This window comes from Mesocricetus auratus, unplaced genomic scaffold (assembly GCF_017639785.1).
Source record: "Mesocricetus auratus isolate SY011 unplaced genomic scaffold, BCM_Maur_2.0 Super-Scaffold_100026, whole genome shotgun sequence".
Taxonomy (NCBI): Eukaryota; Metazoa; Chordata; class Mammalia; order Rodentia; family Cricetidae; genus Mesocricetus; species Mesocricetus auratus.
Window position 1 is genome coordinate 11,743,293 of NW_024429207.1, and position 26,144 is coordinate 11,769,436.

Here is a 26,144-nt window from a genome sequence, read left to right on the forward strand (position 1 = left end):
GGTTAGAATCCACCTGATGTCCATACAATAAATACGTGAGTGCCAAAATTATCACTGTATATATCCCCCAAATTCAATCACCTTCATCTTATTCAACCAAAGCAGCAGAGTCAGGAAATTAAAATTTTCAAACATATAAGTCAGATATCTTGAAGATACCAACCTCTCCCGAGGACAGCAAGTGTCAGAGTTTACTTAAGGGATTCCAAAGTCGGCCAAAGAAATCTGAAAGGAAAATTGGACCCAGCAGCATGAGGAGGAGAAAGTCAACCTGCTACTCCAATGTCTATTGCCAGAATAATTTGCAGGAACTTTGCAATGAACCATTACTCAGATATCACCACAGCACTGACATCAGAAAAACAACCATCTTTAGGTCTGATCCTAAAGACAGTTAAAGGTGACCTCTCACCTTACAAAGTAGGCTACAGCTATCAATATTCATTTAACATTGTACTGCCATCAGTTTTTTTTTAATCAGAATGAGAAACCATTAAAATATAGGTAAAGATAACTTCTGGTTTTCTTTGATTTAGACCTCCAATTAATATTGCTAATCATAGAGATGACTGCTTGGGCAGTAATCAGTGTTGAGGAGATTATCCTGAACTTCCTTGAGTGAAGTATTTCTAAGAGCTAAACAATGATCAGCCAAGAAGCAGCTCTGGATACAGGCCAAATAGTTCATCCTTTCAAAGTGTATTGAGAGAAACATGATTGACTGAAGGTCAAGGGCCAACTCAACAAGAGTCCATTTCCTAGCACTTTATCCAATTGCTGAGTCATTTCCCTCCATGAGCATGATCTCTCCACAATTTCCTTTCCTTTCCTCTGACCTTGAATCCATCTCTGTGTATGTATCCTCATTTCTTCCCTTTTCTTCTTCCTTATTGTCTTTTTTCCCTCTATTTTGCTCTTTTCTCTTTTCTTTCCTTCATTCTTCCCACTAATTTTTGCCACTACAGAGCTTGTCTAGCTGTTGTGTCAGCTGACTTATCCATTAGTGGCCTACTCTTTGAAATTTTAGAAACAGTAAAATCTTTTCCATTTCTCAAGAATCAAGCCATTTGCCATAGGGTTCGTGATCCCCGGAGTAGTGGGAAACACAAATCTGAAGCTATTTTTTCTTCAGGGTTGTCTAGAAAATTAAATCTTGGCTTCATCTTAATTGCTATCAATATGCTTTCAACACTTACTCTGCCATCACATTCTCTCATACCCTTTTATAATGCAATGCACTAAAGAACCCAGTGTTATGTTTGGCTAAAAAATCCCATCTACTCATATTTTTCATTAAGAGCTTATTTTTTAAAACATCTCTTTCCCAAACGTAAGCTTATTTTAGCATTAACTATGTTTTGATAGTGTCAAGGAATGCTTTTCTTCACTTTTGAGATGTTGATAATGAATCTGAAAGAAAACCAAATGTAAGGTCAAGTAGTTGAACAAGGTTTTGACTGTATCAAAAATCTAATATGGTCTTTGAACAAATGGAATAATGTATTATGCAGCCCTAAGGAGATGTTTTATGGAAGTGTGGAAACATCAAAAGTCTACATTAATATGGCTGGAAGTCAGAAACTCAAAGATATAATAGAGTGTGTTAGGATCTTTTACTTGCAAATTCTGTATGGTGAAGTTTTAATAAATTATTTAAAAACAAAAGATTGATATCAATGTTCAAAAGGTATATGAAGATTTAAACAGAGCATTCTATTTCTTTGCTGCTGGCTATGCAGTTCATTCCTTATGATGTCAGTATATTTATTTGCTTATTTCTTCTCAAAGGTCAATATTAGTCGATCAAAAAAGAAATTATTGAACCATTATTGCTATAATATATCAAGTGACACAATAATATCTGTATCCCTTCCTGGGGCAGTTTATCTTCCCAAATGGAATGTAACATAAATATGGGAACAGGTTGCCATGAAAACATTCAGTGTGCTCTTATTGGCACCTATTCAACATGCAGATAGTGAAGACATAGGAGAGTAAAACAGTGTTAGGTACATAGAAAATATAGTTCAAATATAGTAAAGTAGGAAAGCACAAAGACCTACACATTCAACATAAGGATGATGCCACTAGCAATTTGGATTCTAGGGTTTCTAAATATTAATTGCCTACTATTTTAAGTTCCATGTACCAAAGGGAAATTATGTTAGTCTGAGCTCAAAATATGTCTACTTATGATATGTCTTATATGTACGACTGGTTGCCGTTCTAAATGCTATCTCTAGAACTCCTGGGCTGCGGCCAGCAAAATCACATTCATATATTAGCCCAAATGTCTTTTACATTAGCATTTCTAAGCAATCTCCAACTTGTCTTGCTGGGGGGGATGCAAAGATTTCGATTGTTTTTACAAAAAGACATCCATGTATTAAAATGTTATTTGTTCCAAATAAAACAAAGCAACAACTCAAAGAGAAAGATAAGAGGTAAGAAATAAAAGAATGATAAGTGGTAAACAAAACAGCTGAACTAGGTTCTAGAACTTTCCATTACTACACAATAGGGAACTTGTCCATTATTCACTCCCTTGATTGGAGTACCAGCAGCACAAAAAGAAAAAACAAGTAAGCTACAAAAGCCATCAAGTGCTCAAGATATGACCAGTCTGAATTGGGAAGTGCTGTAAAGTATAAAACAGGCACCATCTTTTGAGAATTTAGTAGAAATTTTTATAATGTCACGCATTGAAGCAAAAATGTCTTCAATGCACTGGTAAAATAAAATATACTATTGAAATTAATTTCACATGTGCTTTCTTACTTTTTTGATGTGACAAATGGAAAAATTTGAATTACATAGAGGCTCATATTTGTAACATACATATTTCTATTAACCATCCTTTTCTAGAGGTGGCCCATGCATATTGATATAGGCATATTTCCTGTGCCTAACAGAATGTTGGGAGGTATAGACTCATATGACCTCACTTCCTAATCATTCTACAAGGAGTAATGTATTGAATGAATTCACATATTTTTGTAGGGCAGAAAGTACCCATGAATTTAACATGCATAGAACAATGTGCAAGAAATCCCACCATAAAGTCTTCAGTATTACTTTAGAGAATTTTTGGTGTGCTTCCAAGAGAAACTATTTCCAACAAGAACTTTTGTTCTTTCGCATCCATAGCTACCCTACAAAGTTAAAAAGTGTCTGTTTCTCATATGAATTTGTTACTGGCCCTCTGAAGCGGAATAACAAGTGACAACACAGTCCAAATTTGGGTTATTTTCAAAGATGTGAGAAAGAATCCCTCTAAATTATGTTAGGTCATCTCTGGCTACTTTGAGTTTTCAGTCTTAAAGCTATGCTGTTTACATTGAAAGTGACAGACTTAGAGATGCCAGCAATGGTGTTTGAGTTTCCTATGTGTGAGGAACATATTATCCCACAAAGCCCTTAGTTTCCAGATCCCACTAGGGGGTCAAGATGACATCTCTAGCTACTTCACATGATGCAAGTTGCTGAGGTAGAGGAAACCACACAGGGAGGAAAATGAGAGCTTTCAGTTAAACTATCTTTATGTTCTTTATGCTATTTTATACCTATTCCTATTTCCACAAGTGTATCAGTTGGTTTTCCATTGTTATGATAAAATATCCTGTAAAAAATTTAAAAGAGGAAAAGTCTATGTTTTCTCACTTCTTTCCTCTTCAGAAATTCCATTCCATGGTCATTCGGTTCCCTTGCTTTTGGTCACGTCGCAAGGCAGAACATGAAGACATGACACACATAGTGGAGGGTCTCTTCAAGTCACTATGGCCAAGAGGGGGTGTAAGGGAGTAGGGGATGGATAGAGGGAGAAAAAGAGAGAAGATGAGCAGGGAGGTAAAAATCTCAATGTCCCACTCAAGGGCACAGACCCAGTGGCATATATTCCTTCCCTTATGTCACATTTAGAAAAGGTTCCAATACCTCCTGGAAACCATACCATCAAGCATGGGCCAAGCCTTTAACACAGGAGCCGTGAGGGAGCAAGAGCACTTCAAACCTTACCATAAGACAAGAAATACAGTATATCCAGGCCATACCTGGACACTCACATCATCTCTAGAGCTATCAAGACTTACGTGTTCCCAAATGGATTCTGATTCACAAAGCTGTCCTGCCTATGGGACCAACCCTGTCTTTTTTAAGTTTCCTTAAGACATAGAAATGTGCAGTCAGAATGAAAGACCAAGAATCAGAACATTAATCTCCATAATTGAGTCGTGTCAAATCAACTAGAAGTCTTGCTAAATCCAGATGATTGGTCCACCAGTATAGTCAGAAGGTCTGGATAAGACTTTAGAAAAGTCCCCAGCTAAAACTGACATGGTCACTTCTTATCTGGGAACCATACTTTAAGGAGCTCTCAACTAGAGGAGCACACATCCCTTTTCTGCCTTTTATTTATTCTTTACTCTGAGAAGGAGAAATGGAGCTTGGGAAAGACATAGCAGTCAGGATAGCAACTTCTCTCCTTCTTCAGATCAGTGAGCAAGAGAAGGAATGTCTTTTTATCCATTGTGAGAATTGCTTCTCTAGACAGGCATGTCTGCAAGTATAAGGAAACTGCCTCCAGTGTCACGTTTTGTTTTGTTTGTTTTGGCAATCAGAATAATTTTGATGAATGTTTTAGATTACAAAGCTAAAGTCATCTTCTTCCACTTGATTAGACCTTTGAAAATATATGAGATACATTTTAAAATTTTGGTCTCTGTTCATATAAGACCTCTGAGTCCTCTCTCGATATATTCTGCATGGCAGATAGTGTGTGTGTGTGTGTGTGTGTGTGTGTGTGTGTGTGTGTGTGTATGTATGTATGTGCATGGGGGGTTATGTATTAGTTTCCTGAAACCCCAGCACAATTTTCAAATGGCTTCTCTCCTTAGCTCATTGAAAGCAATATAAAAAATTTCACTGGCTTAGTAAACAGGGCCGTAAAAAATACTGAAGTGAAAACACAGTCTGTGCTGGATGGGATCAATTCTTTGCAAAGGGAAGAAGACAAATAGATGTGACACCTCCACAATAAACAGTCACTAAAATGTATGGAGGAGCTCAATGCTGTTCTACTCCACAAGCTTCCACCTTATTCGGCTCCAATTTTCTAAAACTGCTCTAATAAAATACAAGAGAAGCATCCTGGATGCTAGCTGTAAAAGCACCAAATAAAACAAATACTTATTGAGTCATAACAATAGTAATAGTTGTCTTTCTAAACCCCACGGGAATACCTTCAGCACAGTGTCATTTCACTAAAAATATGCTACAAGAGTCCGTAATACTTGGCAACAAAACTAAGGTGTAGCTGGCTAGGTTAATGCTGGTGACAACCAGATGTGAAGGTAAAATTCACTCTCTGGTCTGAAACGAAAGTTAAGGGTCTCTCCTCTAAGTTGCCTACACAACATAGCTGTTCTAAAAGCTATGATGAAAGAAGTAAAGAAATAAAACATTTTATATCAGTAACCTAACCCTAAATTCATGCAGTCTAGCTAAAAAGATTAAATTATATCTGGGGAAAACTAAAAAGCATAAGATCCACATTTCAATGATATTATCTGTGATTCCACTCTGAAAGCATTGGTAAGGTGGCAAGGATAAACAGAAATGAACAAGTATCCACGATTACAGGATATAGTTATGATCTCCATAATCTCTTCTCTTTATTTTATATATTTTTTTAATTTAAATTTAAATTAGAAACAAGGTTGCTTCACATGTCAATTCCAGGTCCCTCTCCATTTCCCTCCCCTCCTCCTGTGCCCTCCCACCAAGCCCCCCCAATATCCCCTCATTTCCCCAGGGAGAGTGAGGCCCCCCGTGGGGGTGTCCAGTCTGTCATTTCATCCAGGGCAGGGCCTAGACCCTCACCAAGAGTTCAGGGTGAGAGTGCATCTCTCATTTTTGAATGAAAAAAAACAAACAACAACTAGACATCTAAATAGAACCACTGTGCAACTAAATAACCCACTCTTCTCTTTTCTCCCAAAGATTCATTTTGATAAGACAATGTGTTTCTTTCAAATCTTTGTTAATGTAGTCAATCTGGCTTTGTAAGTTTCATATTATTAATTGAATTTAGGATTCAGTACAGGAACCCAGACCCACATTGTCTAAAATAATTTTTCTTCCTCCTTTTTTTTGCTGTGATTCTATTTGCTTCTTTCTAAATAAGAATATGTTATCTTATTTGAAAACAGTGAAAAAATTAAGAAAGTTGCATTGCACCTGCCCAGCACTAATATTTAAGCAAAACTAAAGTACCTAAGAGAAAGTGAATTGCATAGAATTGATAGACTCAAGTATACGACAGAGCAGGTTAAATATGGTAGAATCATAAAACAGAATCATCAATAAAGTCTGTCTTGTCTTATAAATCAGTAAACAGAAGCAGTAAAGCAAACAAAGGGGAAATGAAGCAACAGGAACCAACATTGAATCCTCTTTGGTGGAAAACAGTGTGATTTGGGCAATTTATTTTATGTCTCAGGGCCTTTGCTCCCTAGTAATACTCATGGAGAGACCATGAACTTAAAGAGAAAAATCCATCTCCATTTTCCATAATCTACAACTGAAATGTATAACCCTATTATGATATAATAAAATATGTGCTAAACCACAGAATCATTAGCAGAGATTAGGATTTTGCTGCAATATGTGACTGACATATTCATGTTGCAGTAAAGCTCTTATAGTTTTTAGGATCATCAATATTTCAGTGCCTCAATAATCATCAAACTCAAAGCTGTCAATTAATTTTGTTACTTCATCTATTCAAAGAAATAAGTTTCTGCATCACAACACTCTCTAAAATGTTTTAATGAGTGAGCATAACTGACTTCTGTTCTAACCATGAGTCCAGTAGATTATTTTTTAATATTATTCTAAAATTAGATTTCTTAGATTGCTAACAGGTTCCCTTGGACGCTAGACACTGTGTAAGAACTGTTCCTCTGACACTGTAGCATTCTAAATCTTCTATATCAAAATCAAAGATGCCTCATTAACTAGGGCACAGATCAAGGATGAACAATAATAGCAGGAGACTTCTGTAAGGTAAATTCCTATGCGAAGTGAGGTAGTCAATACAAACAATAGTGAAGCTGGGTTCACTGGATGCAAATTCAAGTCAATGGGCTTAGGAGAAAATGCCAAGAAAAAAACCAGAAAACTCAGACCATCAATAGGAAACAACAAGCCAGCAAAGGTACCTGGAAGCCAGAATGATGGGATTATTGAGCAGTCCATCCCCATCAAAAAGGGGGCAAAGTGTAGTCTTCCCAGCACTGAGTATTAGTTATTCCCTCATCGGGATGGTTAGTAGTCCAAGTTAGTAACAAGTACTATCCCAAAAGAAGTCATGATAAAAGTGTGCACACCTCTAATGGAAGCATACACATGTGCTCTGATGATACTAGGAAATCTGAACTGCACGCTTGGATGTGTAGAATGCATGCCCATTGACTGAATACAGAAGATAAAACTATCAACACAATATTGTGTTTAATCATATGGATTTACTGGATTGAGCAATGCAAACTAATCTGTAAATTCACCCTAGCTTCCTCCAATGTCTCTAAAGAGATACGTGAGAGTGCTGAGTTCACTCATAATATTAGATGTAGGAGGGGAAAGGCTTACATAAGTGGTGTCTCTTAATTGTCATATGGAAGTTCAGATAATCCAAGTGCCTTTTCAAGTATATTATCAACCTCTCTTCATGTGCCATTATGGAGGAAAAGACAGCTTTCCCACTATCTTTCAACTGCTACTTCTGTTCCTTTACAGTAGAAGAGCTTTTTTAAATCTCAACTAAAACAACACAGATGAGAAAGCTTTAAAAACAAACCCACAAACAGACCTACTACACAGTTTATGGAGAATAAGACCTGCACTTGGAAATTTAAGGAAACAAGAAAATAATCGGTTAAGAGCTAATGGATCCTATAAATTTCAAAGGTTGTTTGCCAGATAATGCTATTGCCTGGGGAATGTGAGACAAGGTAATATTCATTGGCCACCTAACCATCAAGCTCCTACACAGGTGCTTTTCATGTCATGTCTAACCTGGAGTCACAGACCTCTAATTTGGAAACAGGACAGTAGATACTAATGGAATCACATTGTCAGAGCTATGTCTTTGAAGATCATGTATCGAAATCCCTCATTTTACCCATAAAGAAACTATTTCCAATGTACCATGCAGCCTCCCCAATGAGCAATCAGATCTGTGTATCAATACATGCCAAGGAAATGAGCTCTTCATGTAAAGTCAAAACATGTACTATAGCTCATAAGCTAATGTGGGGAAGGTTTGTTCCTCATTTCAAAATTCTTTGAACATCTGATGCTATTGATGAAGTGAGGAAAAGTATGATCAAGCAATTTGTATACTTTTCCCCTCCTCTAGATATTGTGTCTAAGTTCCTGGAAACCAAACCACTAGAGAAAACATAAATGCCCTCTGTCCGTTCCGTGATGATGATATACTTGCCACCTTGTTGGGATACTGCATGCCTTGTCCATAAATGAATGTCACCACTGGCAAATATTTCTGTCTATGTATATGCTTTCCAGTTAGTGGGTCTCTTGCACACTGATGTGGATTCAGGATCTGATCCTGCATTTCTGTGTCACCAAAGAACATGAGGAACTAAAACTTCATAACACTCCTTATCTGTATTCTCAAACTCTCTGTAGGTGTCTCCTCTTCAATGCCTCCTCATGATACTCTCCAGATCTCACAAAGTAGACAGCACATATCTGGAAAGCAAGCAGCAGGGCTTTGCTTTCTTGAAGGCATCATTTTAATACTAGCACACTCTAGTTTCTCTCATCATAGAGGTTTTACATTCCCTTGCTTCATGGAGGCTTCTATCATTTCCTGACAGCACTGATATTTAGAAATCAAATGAAAGAAAAGAACCTCTGGAATTTTTACCATGTCACCAAGGTACAGCAGAGACAAGGAACTCAGAATGTATAGTCCTAGACTCAGAAAAAGTGAAGAAAATGGTAGAGGGCTGAATGCCTGCATGCATTAATTTCTGCAGTGCTTTATCACTGAAAAGCGAAGTCAGTAGACAATGAAGAGTATGTAAGACTCTAAGAGGAGGGTATGTGGAATCTGTCAATTTATGAAAAATATAGTCCTCTTATTTTTCTTTTCTCTTACTTTCTTTTGTCCTGGGTGGTGCTTAGCAGAAAATTGAACCCACGGTGCTGTATGTGTTAGGCAGACATTGAGCCCCTAAGTCATATCCCCAAATCCTACTTTTTGGTTTTATTTTTGTTTGGGGGCAGGATCTCACTAAGTTGTTTGGTCGACCTTTAAGTCACTTCTGCCTCAGTTCCAAGAAGTGCTAGGATTATAGGAGTATACCACAAAACGAGTATAACCATGTTCTCTTTTGAGATGTGGCTTAGCAGCAAGGCTAGTCATTTTATTCTGACCTCACATCTGGGAAGTCAAAGCTAGGCACAGAAAGCAACTTGGTATTGATTTATGGGTTCAACAACCTGCCAAGGTGTTAGAAACCATTTTAGAACAAGAGGAAATATCTACTGATTTAATACTTCCTTAATCCTTAACAAGAGAGTTATATTATCCACAACTAGTAGCTATTATTAACATGAACAAACTTCTAGATCCTCAAGTTTGTTCAAGAAGTATTAGACTTAATCAAAATGAATTTTTAAATGCCACACTTGTAATTAAAAATACATAAGTACTTGCTACTCTTGTGGATGTTTGTATCTCTTTGTTGACAAGCTTAATCAAGAGGGAGCATATTTGGTTCTTCTGAGGATGCCTGGTAGGATTTTGAAAAGTACTATAAAGCATGACATTTATTCTGACCAAGTACAAAGGAGGTTCTGCAGAGACGAAGGGAATGCTTGTTTAAAAGACTTACCTTGTACTAACTCTCAGAAGACTGGACAGAAGGCCACGTCACTCCTGCTAATTTGAAAGTCACAGAATTTTCAACTAACTGGACATTCATTCTGACAAATCCTTTTGGATGTTTTCAAAGGTGAACTTTACATTCCCTGATTTTCCTCCCAGACAGGAATTTCTGTGGTGTTATCCATGACCTAAAGAGCCTAACTATCCCATACCCAGCTATTAGGAAACCAGTCCAAAGTTAGAGTCAGAGTTTAAGACAAAGTTTACTTCCCACAGTCCCCACTTCTCCTGACTATTGGATTTTTATTTATTACAGCAGATTTATCATGTGCTAGATAATTTCACATTCATGGCTTTTCTAGTGCTCCATTTATCAAGGAGAGTGGTGCCACATCCTCCTGTGTTTTATCGCAAGTACCATCAGGCTAAGAGAGGCAGGTTCTCTTTCTCTGGTAGTAACTTTGCTGCTAAATCATAATTCATAATGATATGTCTTTCCTGGGTTCAATTTTTAATGTTGTTTCCCTTTTTGGAATGTTTACATAACAGGGGGGGAAGAGAGGCCATTATGTATGAGCCACATCCCCATCACTCATGCGTGCCCCACTGAGCGGATGAAATCAGATAGTTGAAATGATTCAACGATTTCAGCTACTCACTTTAGACAGGTTTGAGGAAGTTGCATACTTTTTCATTATCAAGGACAAGAAAAATGAGGAGAAACGTGAGGTGGCCTAAAACCATGACTTTCGTTCTCCTTCTAAGTTGAAAAAGTGAGGTGCTTAGTGATATTGCACATTGATTATATGATACAGAATAGCTTAGAATCAAAACCATATGGATTAATGAAGGGCCATTGTCCACCGGCAAGCAAAGCTACATTCCTTTAGGCTATTTCTGTGGTGTGAATGCAGTTACTAATAACATTCATTTTGCTTTAGAGAAAAATCAACAGATATACTCACTGTTCCTTAAAAGTGATGTTCACAATTTCTTAATTTTTTCTTCACCTTTCCCATGTACTTTCAGAGGGTTCACCTGTGTGAGACTAGCACATGATACTCTTAACTCCACATGGGTCATTAACTCTGAAGATGCCCACTTTCATTTTCCAAGAAAGTTAATGGCAGTTCTCAAAATAAAGGCATGTTCAATAAGGATGAATATTGGAGAGCAGCGATCCTTCCAAAAAAGTTCAAATTTTCTCCTTCAAGCGACTCCCTAATGAATATCAGAAGGCACTAAGAGTCAAAAGTCATTGAATGAACAACTCTGACTTTCAACAAAATATTTCTTGTACCTTGACTGTAATTATGGATGATTCCCATCCTCAAATTTTATGATTCCAACTTTATTGAGAAGAACAAGAAAATTACATTACCTGTTCAGATTTGATAGCTATTTTTCTGATGACTATAAACTATGATTGTCTGAACTCCAATCAAAAATCTTTCTCAAATTCAGTCAATATCCATTTGTCTGTAGAGATCTGTAATACCGGAAGACCGTTTTTTCCAAATTCTCAAAGTCCTAAAAAGATGTTGGCTATATTTGCTCAAGAGTTGCTCACAAGCCAATTTCTCTCTGTAGTTATACACCCCTAGTGCTTTGTTTCTTAATATTGCAGTTTGGTAAAGGTTTTATTGTTGGACTAAAAACAATGTTCAAAGCATCTGGTAGGTCAGCTATCACTTAACTCTCTTAGTTAAATTTGTTTCTCATTCTAATGATGCCTTATATTGTTCACTGAATGTAATTGGAGTCCTGGGGTAAAAATATGCTCAAACTGTTATCAGATATAAGAAATTAATAAGAAATTATGATGATTAAAATTGATTGAATAGAACCATCCAAGAGGTCACAGATTTAAACATAAAAAGACCAATGAACAATATTTAGTTACAAAAGACCCTTTCAAAGAAGAACAAAAACTAAATGTAGAACAACCCAATGTTTCCTGGCATCTTATTGAACAAATTCTTTCAATACTAAATGTAGAAATTAGTTGTTGAAAAATAACATCAAAGTATGTTTTGGAGATGAAACACAATAGCTATAAATAGCATATCCTTAGTAAAGGCTAGCTCACATGTCTTATTACAGAACCTGGGGCTTTTATTCCAGCTGGACAAATATTACCATTGACAGATTTAAAAACTAAGCATAGATTTGGGAATAGCTTTAGTCTTTGTTTCTTCTCTGTTCTACTTGGAAAAGAAAGCACCCGTGAGAATGGCATTCCCACTTCTCACTAACACTTTAAACGAGGCATGTGTTTAGGATTTTATGGTGGCCCTGTTTGCTTGGTTTGTATTTTTATTAGAACACTAGTCATGTAATCTCAAAACCAGTGCTTGTCTTAAAGCCACAGGCATCTTTCCTCAGAAGACTCTTTCTCATTTGTAACCAGAAATTAAAGTTCTAAGCCAAGTAGTGTAACATCCTAAAGTTGCAATTATTGTCCTGCTGCCTTACGTAAACTTAATCTGAGTTGTAGATGTCTTGGTAAATTTACACATTCACCGTAAATGACCATGTAAAATGTGCAAATTCATATTGTGATGGATAACCTTTTCAGTTCTTTGGACCTGAAATCAACTGAAAGGCACATCTCTTAAGTGGACTCTTGAGTGTGAGAGCCTTTCTAGTAAGGATTAACTGAGAAGATTCTCCCTACAGAGTAACACAATCAATCCACTGCAGCTCAGATATATAGAGGTCCCAGGTAAAAACAGTATGGCTTGCCTGTCCCCTTCTTTCTTGATGCTGAGGGAATCTTTCTCGTTGTTGCTGCTGCTGCCATCCCTACTGCCATGAGGTCACTTTATCCTTGCCATTACTGTGTGGACTGAAGACTAAAGGCTCTGAAGGACCACACTGGGACTAATGAGCCTATCTATCCTCACTGACTGAGCAGAAACCAGACTCTCTGCCTCTCCACAGTACAGTTGTCGTCGGGTTACCCAACTGCTTTCATGTAAGCCACCCTAATAAATCCTCTTTTGTAAAACATATTCACTCCTTCAATTTTGTTTCCTTTGAGAACCCCAACTGGTACATGTATATAAATATGTGTATATATGTATGGATGGATGTTTATAGACATGTATATAGGAGGAGTGTGTGCAATTCTATTTTTGTTGGCTAAGAATACAAATTTTAAAAAATCATTATTCCTAGAAGATGAGATTACAGATGCCATTAAAATTTTCTATTTCCACTGGGTGATGGTGGCACATGCCTTTAATCCCAGCACTAGGGAGGTAGAGGCAGGTAAATCTCTGTGAGTTCGAGGCCAGTCGGGTCTACAAAGGTACATAGAGAAATCCTGACTCAAATAATACTAATAATAAATCTATTTCCAAAATTTGCTATAACTAACATATACTTCCTTGAAAAGTAATGTAAATAATAAAATTTAAAATATAATATTTCTAGTCTATGAAGAAGAAATGCACAGGAGTTGGTTTTCTCCATCTGCTGTGTTGCTTTTGGGAACCCACTTCAGGTCATCAGATTTGGGAGCAAGAGCACTTACCCATTGAGTCATCTAACTATCCCTTTTTACTTTCTTTTTGAATAAGTTGACGGTGTATACTCTAAAGTTATGATTTCAGTATTACCAGTATATATTCAGTTTTCATTACTACCAACTATTGTGAGCTCCATACAATTGTCTACATTGGACTACAATTTACACAAGGGCAGGTTCTTTCTACAACAGCTTTACCACAAAAATATGAGGACCGGGTTGTGATGTTTCAACTACTATTGGGTCCATAGAACATAGGAATTTTCTAATTCAATTACAGTCTCATGGGACTGCTCTCCATCGTATTCACAATTCATAACTGACAAAATTGTTACTGTGACATGTGTGATTATCCTATACATAGACATTACATGCATATATTAATTCAGTGTTATCCTTAGGGATGACTCATTAAAATACATCACCTAGCATTAATTTATTGTGTAATACTATTTATGTATTCTCTCTTATGTTCTGTTGTCATACTATGAATACTGTTTCATTATCTTTACTTTGCCATATGCATACTTTCAATGACATAAGGTGTCCAAATAATCATTTTGTGGTTACTTATTAATACATTAAATTACATATAAATACCATGTTTGATCTTTTATATTATTTCTAGTATTTTGTGATTGCAAACAATATGTCCATGAACATCCACTTTTTACATATAGAAGATATTTTCCCTATAAGAAATCTCTATAAATAGAATTTCTGGTGCAAAAGATATCAACTTAGAAACAAATTTTGTACATATATTTTATTATCAGTTTCATAGGGCATTTAACTTCTAAGATATTCCTCCAACATACAAAAGAAATTTAGAGTCAGAGAGTTGTGGGGTAAAATCTCAGCAATAGATTTATTTCCAAGCCTGCTGATATATATAGTGTCAGTTCCTTTGTTTGACATAAAATAAGTTCACATGTTGTTTCAAGAACAAAATTAGGTAATATGATAACCCTAGCAGAGTGTCTCAAAAAATGCCTCAAGAGTTAACAATTGTTTCACAAAGAATTTGGCTGTGGACCAGACTACAATTTGGAGTCAAACTTTTGAAAATTGGGGTTCTTTTTTGAGAGTTGAGTAAAGTACATCAAGTGTCATCTGAAAGCAGAGCATCCCATTCTGACTTCAGAAATGTTCAGTAGGCTCTCTAATGAGGAACCTGTATGTCAGTCTACCAATGCACTCCATGACTGATTAATGCGATCATTTCCAATCAGGTCAGCATTCCTCATCCTCTTTTGAATTACCTGTGGGTAAATGCACTTCTTCTCAACCACCACCACCTATTTCTAGCTTATCCTTATGACTTCTTTTGGCCAATGACACACAAGCAGACTTGAAATATATCACATCCAACTGAGATTTCCAAATGAACTCATGGGCCCTGACCTATATTCCTCATGGCCCTCTTTAGGTGCTCTTCTACCTGGCTCTGAAAACAAAAATCATGTGCCCTTGACTTGTATTGAACCAACCTGGATGACACTAAGGTTTCATTTAAGCCTCATAATTTGGGTCTCTGCTTGGTTAATGTAGGGTTGATAGACTCTAGTAACCTGCTAATGAAGCATGCTTGACTGCAAAACAGAGATAGAAGAGGAGAACATGCCTTTGGAGGAGTCATATTCATTCTGAGACCTTTACCAACAGCAAGACCAGCATGGTGCTCTTGCCTTTCTTTCCACAGTACAATACTGGCAAAGACAGTATGTAGGGAAAAATGAGTCCAGGTCCAAGGTGAGAAAGCTGGTACTTAATGCTGCCTTGTCTCACCACAGTTATTTCTCTCTTGGGGTGATTTACAAGGTGATAAAAGACTTCAAGCTGGAAAGCTGTTAAAAACCAGCTTTTTATGATCCCTTCTTTATAGTACATGTTGTTTCATTAATCAAATGCTTATTCTATTAGAAGTCTCAACCCTTTAAGATAGTGGGACATTTCATTTTTTATTACCCTGAAGTGGCTTTAAACTCTACACGTTCTTCTACAAGCCACCAATGACTTCTTAGGGGTCCAGACTCTGTCCTCTTTGATCTGTCTATTCTGTGTAATATTTTAGACTCCAATTTTCTTAACTTTTTGTTTTGTGTTGCTCCTGAAGTAGATGCTTAACTGTTAGCTATGGCCATTTTTGCTCTTGGATAGCCATGCATGTGACTGAAGTCAGAGAGAGGCTGATGTAGAAGTGAGATCTGAGTATTCTGCCTGATACCTCATCTCTTCTGGCCTTGGCTCTCCACTGTTTTCTGTTTGGTTTTGTTTTTTAATTGAGTTTTTGTCTTATCTTCAGTGGGTAAGCATAGATGCTCCCAGATAATCAGCATGGGACGATTCAAGCTTTGTTCTTCTCTCCCATGTCAATGGTGGCTTATATATTGGTGTCTCAATCTTTGAACATTTCATCACCAAAGGAATTTTTTTCATTGTATAGCTTTCATGTTTATGCTGCTCCAAGAAAACTACATAATTCTCTGTGACTACTAACCTAAATTTGTAATCATTACCTAGCAGTTCTTTGGATCAATTTTTAGATGTCCAATATATGCCAGATAGGTAGATGGAGTAATTGATATAGACATAATATAGATGACACAGTCACTAAATTATTTCTCATGAATATAGTAGTCTTTAGAAGTTTCCAAATACTGCAATCCATATCATATTAGTACATGAACTATGAAAGGAGAGATCTGAAGAATTTCTGAAAAGTAGAGTCCAGTTTTTCAAACTGCTAGTACCATCTTTAAAAATTTTTAAGTACTTACTAGATTTATTTACTTATTTACTAACTTATGAGTGTTTTTCCTACATTTATGTATGTTCATCAGACACATGCCTGGTGCTTCTGCAGGCTGGAGGAAAGGGGCAGATTCCCTGGAACTGCAAATAGTTGTAAGATTCTATGTGGGTGCTAAGAATCAAACCCAGAATTTTAACAATCCTGTTACTTTAGGAAACCCTAAGAAGTACACCTATGGATCAGTGAACTTCATTTCATAGACAGAATTTTCTGCCAGGTTTCAATAATGAAGTTTCATTGGAACACAGACAAGCCTTTTTGACTAGCCATTGTCTTCATTCCTTTTCATGTATTAGTACAAGTAAAAAGTTACAACGCAGACTATATGAGCTTCAATGCTAATATATATATATGTATGTATATATAGATATATCTTTACAGAATACACAGGGCTTTCATTGTAGTTCATTGTTTACCATAGTGAGGAAAAATAACACTGTTGGAAATGAAGAAGGATTTCTATGGCCTCCAAACATGGGACCAAATAATACCTAAATAACATAACAAACATATTCCCCTTTTAATATGTTTCTATTGTTATTTTACATATAAGAGATGATCTTTTGCTGACAATATTTATTTCCTTTCTAAAGTTTGTTACACTGTATAATATTTACTTTTTGTTAAAAGCTTGTTCAATTGTATTCATACCAAAGAGAACTAAGCCCAGACCTAGAAATTTGGGCAAAAACCAATTTGAAGGTTCATTGCACCACACAATTCTTAGTTCATCATGGTATTGGGAAGGGCTCAGAGGCTGTGATGAAGTAAGTATTGCACTGGAGGAACTCCAAGCAAGCATGCTCTGGACGAAGTCATATTTGACCTCCAAGGCCAAAAATATAGCTCAATAGTAGCATGATCTAGAGTCAATGATCAGAAAAAGAGGCAGGGACATGGGAGTCATCAATATCAATAAGCTTTGAAGTTTAAGAGACTAGCCCAAGCTACCATAAACCAAATTTGCATATAATTTTAGAAAGTCTCAGGTCAGCCACAGCCCAAAGTCTATCCATGGGCTCTGGGCAATAATATCTGCCGCTATGGATGATGGGATAAGCAGCATTAGATGAAAAAGCAATCCTGGGAAAGATCAGAGCAGTGCATTTAGGACAAGATTTAAAGAGCCCCAATAGTTAAGAAGCAAATACAGGGAAGATATTTTCAAACAAAGTCAGAAAAAAATGGCCAAAGTAGTAGAAACAAGTAAGAAAATGGAAAAGCATTGCTTAAAGGCAAAATCTTGCCATTACTATCAGACTGCTATGCTTAATGTAACAAGTTGATGAATACAACTTCTTTCACATCCCTGATACCTAAGATAATAACAGGGCGACAAATAGTAAATACTCCATTGATGCTGTGTCTCTATAATCCCTTATAGATAATGAGGAATTAGCAGTTTAATGCCTGACATCACTTCAAAATAGAAAAAAAACTTATTTCCACTGGTAAAGTGATAAGCTAACAAAAGGGCTCATGATCCACAGATTGAGGCCCACTGCTCTAGGGTATTTATTTGTATAATAAAATTATGTTGCTGGGTGCCTATCTCAGCCTAGAACATAATCTACCCTGGTCATTTGTGGAATCTGCTCCTCTTGAGTCCATGTGAGTTGTATTCCTTCTAGCAGGAAAAGATGTTGGCCTCACAAAACTCTCAGGGTACACATGAACTGTCATTACACCAAGAGTTTGAAAAGCTGGGTTTGAAACCCAATTCTGTCACTATGATAGTGTCACTTTGGGCACATCTCTACATCTCCCTGTGTCTGAGGTTCAATTTTTAGAGTCCTGGATTATCTTCTCTATGCCTGTACTGCTAGACGTTATGGACCCTCAAGAACAAAAGCTATTGTTCCCAAATGTGGCAATGCTGCCAACATACTATTAGATTTACAAAAGATGGATTCTTTCTTTCCTGAGTACTGTTTTACTGATTATTTTGGCCAATGAGCAATGTCTCAGAGTGGGTGACTGTGATTAATTGCCAAATAGTTCTAATCTATTATCTAACAACATTCTACCGCTAATGGAATGGGGGAAATGAGCACATTTATCATGGATGTGAACCTAGCATAAATAATAATTAATTTTCTTTATAAAAATCTAAGTTTATTGGATACACTAAAAGTATAAGCAAGAAAATAAAACAAGAGCCTAACAACAAACAGATGGCATTCCCCTTTCTGTGATTTTGCGCACTTTTGATGTTTCAGAGGAACCACACAACACTCATGCTTTCAATTACTTTCCCAGGACAGACACCAAATGTACTTTTTCTCTTTGTAACTGATTACTCTTCTATTCTAATCCATGAGCCTGAGCTGAAAAGTCACCTCAGTAAAAGAGAAGAAAACCATCCCAGCCTCTTAACTTGGCACCCAAAGAAATACTTGACTGGACTTAAATCATTGTTTGGCTAAGTCTCATTCTCTCTCTCTCTTTTTTAGGGAAAATAAGAAAAGGAACTAAAAAGAGACTGGATCAAATTAAACTAACTTTGTCTTTTCTTTTTCTGTTAGGGAAATTTACTGCACTGATAACTGCTAAGTACACATGGAGTTTTCTTTTGTTCCCTTCTCAGTATCATCCTGGGTGTATCTGTTGCATTCAGACATCGGGGGCATCTCACAGACTGAGACTTGCATGAAGCACTCCAAATCATGCACATTTCTGAGGTTTTTCAGTAAATGGAGAAAAATAATGAATAATCATAGTAAAATAGAAATAGGGACCCTCATGAGAAACAGATATGACAGGGTTTCACACCATTTGCCCATAATGTTACCCACAAAGAATATCCCCCTTCCTTTTCAACAGTGCACAGGATATGCCTGTCTGTGTCTTATCCACTCATGATGTCCCCATAGACAAACTGCCCACTGATCTCACTGGGGAAATATCTAAACCACACGGAAAATATTCCTTAAAACAGAATCTCATAACCACAAAAATGGCCAGATCTTGGGCCTTCCCAACACAGGGATAAAGGGTTATTCTTCTCTTTTCAACAGGCAGCTTAAATCTCCCACCATCAGCACTCATCTCTGTTCTTAACCCTCCTGCTCCTTCCTTCCTGTTAAAACATTTACACGGAAGCTAGGCATGGCAGCACAGGTATAATCCCAGCAATTAGAAGCAAGGGCAATCCAGGCTACATAGCAAGTTCCTGTCTGAAGAAAAGCTAGCAACTTTATGGGGTTTTGTCTTTGCTTTTGTTTCTATAACAACCAAGACAAAAGTTCCTTGACACATCACATAAACACTACTGTTAGAAAGGCACAAAAATCCAAAGCATTATTAAGGAAAATATCAGTTAGGCTGCTTTATTCATTCAAAAGGGCAACTGTGAAGTACTTCCTGTGCCCTTGTATAGGTTTTGGACTTGGGGATATGGGACTGAAACTGCCAGATAAGAATTAAGATACTTGAAGCATCTTATATTTCTACTAGGAGTGGAGTGGTAATAGTTACAAGCGCTAATACACATCAAGACGATTAGGATGGTGAGAAGTATTGATGAGCAAGTACATGCAGATATTGTTAGTGGCGTGAAAGCATTTTTCTAAGAGGGCATACTTAAGGGGAAAACTGATTAAAAGAGTCGGTCATACAAAGACAGGGGTAGACTGGATGTGCAGAGAGTTTTCTAGGCTAGGTGGAGCAGATACCAAGAACATGCGGGTGGGGAAAGCATTGAGATTTCCCATAAGCACATTCAGAGATGGTTCTGTCTCTGTTTCTAGACATCAATTGTTTTACCCACTTCACATATCGGAGTCCTATAAAATCTCCTAATATCTCTATTTTACCATAGAGGAAATTGCTGTCCAGAGAGAAGGAGCTCCACCAGATTACCCAAAAAATAACTGAGAAGCCTAAGGCTGATAGACGTTGTTACTGTTGTTGTTGCAAGCTATGCAGGGTGAGTGCTTCATGCCCCCCAGCCTAAGTTACATGTGTTCTGACTTCAAACTTACATGCAACTTTGTTTCTTGGGGCAATGCAGGACAGAGAGCATTGGAATATGCTTTATACAACTAATATTGTCTTAATTCATCTGAGCTTCTATACCACAGTGTTATAAATCGGATGACTTATAAACAATGGAAATTTATTGCTCACACTTGACATTGTGGATAATTTGAATGGGAATGTTCCCCAGAGGCTCATGCATTTGAACACTTCATCCCCATTTGGTGGTGCTACTTGGGGGTAGCCCAGCCTTGACTGGGGGAAGCACATCACTAGCAGGTAGGCTTTGAGAGTTTATAAGCCTTGCCCTATTTCCATTTTACTCTCTGCTTTGTGTTTACTGTTGAGGATGCGATCTCTCAGCTTTTTGCACTGGCTTATCCTGCTAGTATGGACATTGCCTCTAAGCTTTAAGCCCGAATAAATTATTTCTTTCTTAAGTTGTCTTTGGATGCAGTATTTTATCACAGCATCAGAAAATTAATTAGTATGTTTAGGAAAGCCAGGAAATCCAAAACCAATGGGCTAAAGTGATTCCTTACTGTATTATAGGAGGCTCTTTTTCATATTGCCCCTCATATCTGGCTTGGTGAAGGAGCTCACTGGGGTCTCATTCAGAAGGATACTACTTACACTCATGGGAACTCTGCTTCCTGATTCCATTATCTTGAGATTAGGATTTAAGCACATGAATTTGAGGGATGTCTCCATTCAGTCTATAGAGGACATTTTCCTAGGGTCATAAAGGTGTTAGTGAGTATTGTGACATCCCTGACTCCCACTCTTTCCACAGAACAGGTGAGGGCCATCCCCTGACTAGCTCTGGTCAGAGAATCTGGGGTATTAGCTTCTCTGTACACACCAGCCTCACCATATGTGAAGGTCAAAAGCAGACACTCTGACTAGGGAGGGGCAGAGTGCAAAGACCTTTCCCACAGGACTAATTTACTACGTGTTTGACAATTAAGAAGTTCAAAATTGCTTAAACCATTAAGCCAAGGAAAGAACAATGTGTAAAAAAATTCTACCTGAAAGCCTTCAAATGTTATGGAAAAACTACATTGAAGTAAACCCCATCCTAAGAGGAAGTGGTTTTGCTGTCTGTGATGGTCTTCAGCTCCTCTGGGCTCTGTAGGCTTGGCAGTACCAACCTCCAGCAGCTGCCTTGTATGGGCTACCTACTCACCACAGTAGTAACTTGTTCTGATTAAACCTTCCTACAATTTATTGAAACCTCATGCATTAAAAATGCTACTTGTGTGCCTCAAAACTGCAAGGACACAATCATAGCAACTACGGATATACCAGTCAGATAAAATATGGCCCATACTCTTGGGACTTAACAGAGGAAGATGGGATCCAGATTCTAGAGGGATGGAATGCCCCTTGCTCCTCATCACTTCCCAATATGGTAATCCGTACTGGATTGCAGTGGTTCTCTTGTCCTTTGTATATATTGGACTGTAGGTCAATTATCAAGGAGAAACCACCCGGTGGGCATTTCCCAAAGTGCTCATACTCAGAGCCAGCCTGGGCCTTATGTAATCTGAGCTAGGTAAGGTGTGATAGGAGACTGGAATGCAGTTTTTAAACTCTCTCCTCTCAATTCTTTATTCTGCCTTGATCACTGTCATATCACAATGCAGTCCATTGTCTGTTCCAAAGAACACAGCCCTCACAAATGTACGTTATGTAAAACATGTAGAGAAAGCCAGGATGCAACCCAGAGTTAAGAGCTGTGTACAACAGGAGAGGGTCCATTCCCTCTTTTGTATTTCAGATACCCTTTCCCTTTTCATTAGTCAAAAGGTCACCGAGGGAACAATGGAGAGTTGGACCCCTTTGAATTTGAATTAACAATTTAACAGAGAGCTTCCTGCACAGATGTGGAGGTCTCCTGATTCATTAGCAATAATGCTATGAGCAGCCATTAATTAGAAAGAGATTAGTTTAAACAAAAAGGGATTAAATTTAGATTCACTTATTATCCTTTCCATTGTTAGTACTACTGAACCCTGATGTGGGTGGGATAAGGGCAAATGAATTAGTACTTGTACGGAATATGAATCAATTAACGATGTATTATATGCCAGCATTGCTCGATTAAGATGTGAAGAAAGACAAGACAGAATAGAATAGAACATTTACACATGGAGATAAAGGGAAGGGGGAGGGAGTGAGGGAAAGGGGAGATAGAGAAAGAGAGATATCTATTTTTCTTCTTCTTAATTGTCGAAGTTTTTTTACTCTTCAGGTACCCCCAGCCTCTCTCTGTGCCCCGTCCCCAAGTCATCCACATTGAATCTTTTCTCTTCCCTTTGCAAGAATCAGTAGAGTTTGCAGGTAATTTGGAACTTTTAGATTTATTCAAACCTATTAGACAAATGTTTTCTCTTTAAGAAATGACAGGCTTTATATCCTAATTACTACCTTGAAATGAAACTTTATATCATATAATATACCTAGACACCAGTTTTCTAACCATAACAACAAAAGTCAAGCTGGGAGGCCATAGGCCCAGGAGAAAGTGTACTAAATGGGTGAGTGAAACTGCTCTTAATGTTTCTCCTTTTTGTTTAAGATTTTATGTATTATCTATACAGTGTTCTGCCTGCATGTATGCCTGCATGCCAGAAGAGGGCACCAGACCTCATTAATAGATGGTTGTGAGCCTCCATGTGGTTGCTGGGAATTGAACTCAGGACTCTTAACTTCTGAACCATTTCTCCAGCCCCCTAAATGTTTCTCTTTTTCTCATAAGCTAGTTAATGCAGACTCACAGGGATTGAGTTCAGAGAATAGAGGACTACATAGCACTCTTCCCTAAGAGGGACATCTGTATCACAGCTTCCAAGGCGGGGGAATGCTGTAGCTAGGAAACAGAATGAATGCAAGAGCCAGTGTTTGGAGAGAATAGTGCTAAACATTGCCTCTGGCAGGGCAGAGCCATCAGACCTGTTGTAAGAAGAAAATAAAGTCTAAGGCCTCCAAGGCACTGGGGGTGGGGGGGGCAGGCCTGTCTTCTAAACAAACCAGAGACGGGCTCTCAGTACAGGTGAGAGACATAGCTTCTTTTACAGTCCAGAGCTGTTTGTTCTCAGAGCTGGGGAGCTGGGATGATCAAAAAAACAGATCTAGTTTGGCCAGGTGTGGTTAGCAGTTAAAGCAGCACAGGCAGGAACAGTATTTGTAGTGATGAGTTCAGGAAACTGACTTTAGGAAATTAGAACCACACAAGCTGCAGGAAAGTTGGGGGAGGTGTTCAGGCTGAGAAATAATCCTAGGAGGAGAGCATTCAGGCTGGAATGGGGTTGCCTCTGAGATAAGATATCCCAGTGTCGCGTATAAATTCCCCGCAGTTGCACAAGATCTATACATGATTGGTCCCACCACCATTTCATCAAAGCATGAGGGAGTTGCTCCTGAGCCCTCAAGCCCTACTGATGGACTGTGAGTAGCTAATGGATGCTGGGGGAGAGAGAGTATCAGCTTCTTCAGTCGTGTAGTCACTAGTAAGTTGTTTTGTGCCAACAAATGACCCTTCACTCATGCTCATCCTGAAGGAACCAGACGTTCACCCAACTCCCCTGCCACACACACTTTGACAGCCAAAAAGACCCAGCAAGGTGTAGGTGCCAGACTCAGCAAGATGTGCTGAGTCCTTGCCAGACCTTGCCCTATTACTAGGAAGTAACTGTCAAATATCCTCCATCCTAAGCCCACAACCTTGCCCAGCCTTGCCTTAATCACTGGGAAGAAACTGTCAAATAACCTCCATGTGGTAAGGAATCAATCAGAAGTTAGCTGGTAGGCTCTGGATGTCCGTCACTGACAATAGTGGAATGCAGTAGGTAGCAATGGCCCTCTGATGGCTTCTAGGCATAGCAGCATCTCTGCAGCTGCAGCTGACCAATCAACTCAGGAAAGATTCCCCCAGCCTGGAGGTGCACCGATCCTGAAACTGTTACTATGCAACTAGCGGGCCCCAGATACCTCCTTGTTCTACCCACCCCATGCATGGCCTGCCCCCCTGTGGCTCAGGGTCCATCCTACCCCACCCACTGCATCGGACAGACAGAAGTTCTGAGTTAACTCATAATTAAAAGGACTCCTTGCTTTCGCGTTGGATCTGGTCTCTTGGCGGTTTTGGGGTCCAGAGTCTGAGCACAAGGATGCAAGCAATTATAATTAAACTCAGTGGTTCAAAACCAGATGCCTGGGGGGGGCTTATTGAGAAGTGGGGGGGAATGTAATTGGTGTGGGGGGATAAGAAAGTGCAGAATTCATTATATATGCATATATATGCAAATGCCAATTAATAATAACAGTAACCTCAGGTACAGAGTATATAAACATAAACATAGCTATCTCCAAAGCTACCAAAACTGGCAATAGTACGATGTCATATAAGAATTGTACAAAAGAAATTAAAAAGAGAAAGAATCCTTAAGAGGCTTGAGGGGCTACTCAGTTTACATCTTATTTTCATTTTTATACAAAATGGGTAACTTTTAAATGATTTCCTCTTAAAATAGTGAATAGATTAGCTCTTTTTAAAAAGTATATTACACAACTGCAATTTCTACACCAGTCATTGTAAATTGCCTTGGATTAGGGTTACTATTGCTGTGATAAAACACCATGCAACTGGGGGAAGCAAGGGGGTATTTCACTCACAGTTCCATACAACAGTTCCTCGTTAGAAGCAGTGAGGACAGGAACTCAAGCAGGGCAGGATCATGGAGGCAGGAGCTGATGCAGAGGACATGGAAGGGTGCTGCTTACTGGCTTGCTCCTCATGGGTTGCTCAGTCTGCTTTCTTAGAAAAGCCAGGACCACCTACCCAAGGGTGGCCCCACCCACAATGGGCTGTGCCCTCCCTTATCAATAACTAATTAAGAAAATGTCTACATCTGTATCTTATGGAAACATTTTCTCAATTGAGGCTCCCTCCTCTGTGATGACTCTAGCCTGTGTCAAGTTGACCTAAAACGAGCCCGTACATAAACGTCTTCTAGAACACAAGCTCCTTTGATACCCTATGGGCTTTTCCCCAAGGGGATAAATGTACAGTTGTGCACATGCAGTGGTACACAGACCCCAAGATCAGCTGTGAATCAAATTCACACATTCTGGTGACTCCATAATAAAGGCTTCAGCATGCCACTCAAACGTAAATTCTCTAGACTCACTGCATACCCTTCAAGTCCACACTAACTCTGGTGTTTCTGCTCACCTATAAGGGTGTAAGCTACAATACCAGTAATTCACCTCCACATGAAGAATGTTTATAAAGCAATCATTGTAAGAAAGTATCTTTAACACTATTACAAAAGTGTACTGATACAGAAATCCCAGTGTAGCATGGCTGTCTGTGTAAAATTTGAATGAAAGCAGGTTTCTCTCCTTACTTTTCCCTGAAACAAGCTGCCACCCTATCTTGTCACTGAGTAGGTCTCCAGAGTGCAGAGAACCCTGGTGATTCTTTCTTGTCAACTTTGGACAGTGCCCATTGGGACAGCAGCAAGTCATATCCCAGGCTCTGCATGTAAAACTTCACAGCTTGCTTGCCCACTGGCATTATAGGCCTCTACAATTCCCAGCTGGCTGGTTGAATCTTGGGATTAGAAAACTCTTACTTGATCACAGTAGACTCTCCAGTTCAGGACTTTAGTTGTCTTGAGCAGCTAGAAGTTATATCCTCCTTTTGAATGGCTGTTCCCTGCTTAGCACTGTGAAAGCCAAGCAGCTTAAGGCCAGATACCCACATGTGACTCTGCAGTATGAACTGGCTCTTCTCATTTGGGCTCTTACAAATCCCATCAATAAAACTGGCAAGTTCAGCAGAGCTCAGTTATCAAACGGAAATAGTACCATCAAGATGAAGCTTAGTTGGGACCCCCAAG

General features: G+C 38.4%; 1 long non-coding RNA gene across 1 annotated transcript in view; it reads right to left on the bottom strand.

Moving 5' to 3' along the window:
• The window catches only part of LOC110340303, a 45,418-nt gene extending 20,454 nt beyond the window's left edge, over positions 1-24,964 (bottom strand). The window contains exons 1-3 of the long non-coding RNA XR_002382087.1: positions 24,916-24,964; positions 3,661-3,774; positions 164-225 (exon numbers count right to left, since the gene is read on the bottom strand). This is a non-coding gene — a long non-coding RNA (uncharacterized LOC110340303). The remainder of the gene's footprint in view (positions 1-163; positions 226-3,660; positions 3,775-24,915) is intronic.
• Between the last annotated feature and the right edge of the window lie 1,180 nt (positions 24,965-26,144).